Source organism: Diachasma alloeum, unplaced genomic scaffold (genome assembly GCF_001412515.2).
Source record: "Diachasma alloeum isolate Michigan unplaced genomic scaffold, Dall2.0 Dall_scaffold_00642, whole genome shotgun sequence".
In the NCBI taxonomy this organism is placed as follows: Eukaryota; Metazoa; Arthropoda; class Insecta; order Hymenoptera; family Braconidae; genus Diachasma; species Diachasma alloeum.
Window position 1 is genome coordinate 108,591 of NW_021680774.1, and position 3,757 is coordinate 112,347.

Below are 3,757 nucleotides of genomic sequence, written 5' to 3' on the forward strand. Positions count from 1 at the left end.
CTGTATGCATATTGACAGGGGGAGAGGGGTCTGTCAGCCAAGGGCCTGGCCTTGACGTGTCTATCCACCAACCTCTCCAGGGCCTCCAGGATGAAGGATGTGAGGCTTATAGGACGGAAGTCTTTTGGTTTTATATAACCGGTTTTTCCCGGCTTGGGAATGAATACTATCCTAGTCTCATTCCACACACTAGGGACATGTTTCAGGGCTATACTAGCTCTGAGTATCTTGGTTAGGGGTCCCGTGATAGTCTCTATCCCTTCCTGTAATAGGGCTGGGTAGATCCCGTCTGGTCCCGGTGCCTTGAAGGGTTCAAAGGTTTTGATGGCCCACTTGACCCCCCAGGGCTGCACTACTTTATTTGCCAATGCCCAATCATGGGTTTCGTAGACATCCCTCTGATTTTGCATTGTTTCTTTATCTCTCTCCTGGGCCTGTATGAAGCCTGGAAAGTGGGTGTTCATTAGGAGTTTCAGAGTCTCTCCCATGGTTTCCGTGTGGCTGCCATCTGGTGCCTGTAGGCTCCCTAGATATGGAGTCTTGTTTGTTCCAAGGATTTTTGCCAGCCTAGAGGTCTCCGATTGACTCTCCACATTGCTTGTGAAAGCCCTCCAGCAGTCCTCTTTGGCTGCCTTTATTGCCTTGTTGTAATCTGCGAGCAAGCCTCTGTAAGTTTTCCATGCGTCTTCCTTACGGGGGCCCGCTCTCATGTTCTTAGCTTTGTTAAAAGCTTTTCTAGCTTTGCCCCTCAGCCCACCGAGCCTCTCTGACCACCAAGGAGTCTCAGTGGGCTGCCCTTTCGGGATAAGCTTGCAGTTTGTCTCGAAGGAGTCCATGATGGCCTGGTTTAGGGCAATCGAAGCCTCCTCCAGCTGCTTTTTGTTGTTAAATCTGAGGATGATATCCCTGAGATTGTCAGATAGACTCTCTCGGTAATTTCCCCAGTTTGTTCGTCTTGGGTTTCTCACCCATTCCGTTTCTTTCACTGTGTGGATGGACATTCTTATGGTTTGATGATCGGACGCTGAGAGGTCCTTTGAGACCCTCCAGTCCCCAATCATGTCTGCCACTCTATCCGTCCCCAGAGTGATATCTATGACCTCCTGTCGTCTCCGATCTATGAAGGTAGGTTCTGACCCCCTATTAAGGATGTTTAGACCGGCCCCCATTATGAATTCCTGGAGGCTTTCCCCCCTGCCGTTAATGCCGGTGCTCCCCCATGCTACATGGTGCGAGTTGGCATCACAACCTAGCAGGAGTTCAAGTCCCCTTTCCTTCACATGGTTGCATAGGTCCTTTACTTTTTTCGAAGGAGGTGGTTCAGCCGAGTCATAGGGCATGTAAACTGACCCTACAACCAGGCTCATTTCCTCGCCTTGTCCCAGGCCCAGATCCACTTGTGCCACAGCCAGGTCTCCCTCACTAGCCTGTGAACAGAAGAAAGAGTCTAGTCCTTTAATAACAATGCAAGATCTAATTTTCTCCTGAGTGTTTGCGTGATAGATTCTGCCACAACCACTGAGGCCCTTAATAGCATTGTCCACTATCCATGGTTCCTGGATCATTGCTATGACAGTCTGCATCCCAGCTAACAGCCTGACTAGAGTAGCCGAGGCTGCTTTGCTGTGGTGCAAATTTATCTGTACAATGTGCACCCGGGTTGCAGCCATAATGATGACTACTTTCCTGGTACCTCTATGTACCCTTCTTCTGACTTTCACCACGGTCTTTCGCAAGCAGCTTGACAGTAGCTTTTTGAATCCCGCAGTGCAGTCTGAAGTTGCAGGCTTTCAGAACAGAGAGTGATCGGTCGTCTATCAGCGCAACGAAGTGGGCACTTTTCGCGTCCCTACTCTCACTGCCCCGAGCGACAACCCACTCTCTGGCCTGCAGTCCTGCATTTTGTTTCTCAAGGAAGCACAGTGCTTCTTGAGCGGTTAGATCTGGGTCTTCCACGTGTAGTACAACCCTGTGCTTCTTGGGAAGCTCCGAGGCTGCGACCACACGTACAGTAAGTCCAGCTGTTTTGTTTTCAGGGAAAAGGCTTTTCAGACAATTTCCCGTTTCCTCATCAGTGCAGCACACCATTGCCACACCTTCTCTTTCCCAGACACCGTTGAAGGTGGGTGCTTTCACCCCGTCAGCTAACGCCAGAATGGCCCTCTTCAGAAGTTTCTTCACCTCCGTTACCTCTTCAGTGCCCAGTTTCTGATCCGGATATGACTCCGGCATAACTGCAAACTTGAATGAGCTCGTAGTGTTCTGAGCATATGTGCCCTGATCCTGCGTTCTCATTCTCTTTTCTTTCGGTCTGACTGAGGGGCTTGGCGTAGTACGCTCTGATGGAAGGCGTTTTATTGCCTTCCTCGTAGCCCCCTCCCCCCTTCCCTCATCGACCTTCGCTGCTGCATNACTGCTGCATCCGTCAAGGTTGCAATGGCCCTGAGGTTTGATGCAGCTTCGCTCTCTTGCGACGTCTTCTCTCGGCTCCACTCAGTCTGACCCGATTCACATCGGTACCAGACTGGTCAGCCTTGTCAGACTTCGTGTGTTCGCCATCGCTGGCCCCACCCGAAGTTGCTTTTTCAATATTAAGATTTTTTAAATTGGTTTCCATTTTAGTCCCACGAGTACCGCGGTTAAGCGTTTTCACCTGGTGCATTGCCGCGATTGCCCAGGGCTTGGCTTGTCTCGGGTGGGTTACACCCAAGACTACTCTCAGAGGTCGCCCAGGTTTCTGAGAGGCACCGTTAGCGACACAGCTCCCCCTGTGCCACGCATCCTTAGGCACGGTATGGCCGAGGCCATGGCTTACGCCGCTCACACACATGGATTGGGTGGACTCCTCTTAGCGACCGCGGGCAGCGGTAGTCCTTAAGACCTCCACCGCCCACGACCGAGCCCCCTCACTACGACAAAGTGGGAACCCAGTAGAGGGGGACTCTGTTATCTAGTGCACTGGAATTTTTCCAGTGTTTCTGTCCAGTGCAGTACTAGCCTGAATGGGGTGCCGCTGATGAGAATAAGACCGTGGTACCGCAGATAAAATATGCAGAGAAGAGTGGGAGAAGGGCATAAAGGCAGATGACATAGGAGGACCCATAAAACTATAACTGTAGTAGGAAGGAAATATGAATAAAACAGAATATTAAAAAAATTATTGAGATGTTCTTTTCTTGGAACAAGTACTATAAGTTGAACAAATTTCAAATAAATAAGACTTTAAGGTGAATATCAATTATTTTTATTTGATATACATTTACTTGTATCAAATGAAATAATACTCGGAGTCAAGTCGCATGTATTTACCCGAAGAATGAGAAAGTTCTATTTTCTCAAGTTTAAAATATAGCGAGAGAAAGAAAATATACATATATATTAAATGATAAAAACTCTCATATATAAAGTAGTATATTCAAACCACGTAAGTCGCTGAATGTAACGAGGGAGAATGCATTCGAATTTTCAGAAGGAAAGTATGATTCATCATTGATAAATCATCAGGTGAATTCTAAAGTATGTGCGAAAAAAAATTTATTATCATTAATTTTCTCTACAAGTATTTTTTCAAACAATAATCTCTCGTTTGAATAGGATCAAATCTGACAAAAATTCTTCATGATTGTTAAATAACAGATTTTGACCCTTTTAACCACTGTATCCATTTCTCTTTTCAAGATCTTCCTATTTTTTATAATGTCCTATATCTCTAAAAATTATTTTATACATAAGACTCGGTGTCTTTTCTCTCTGTTAT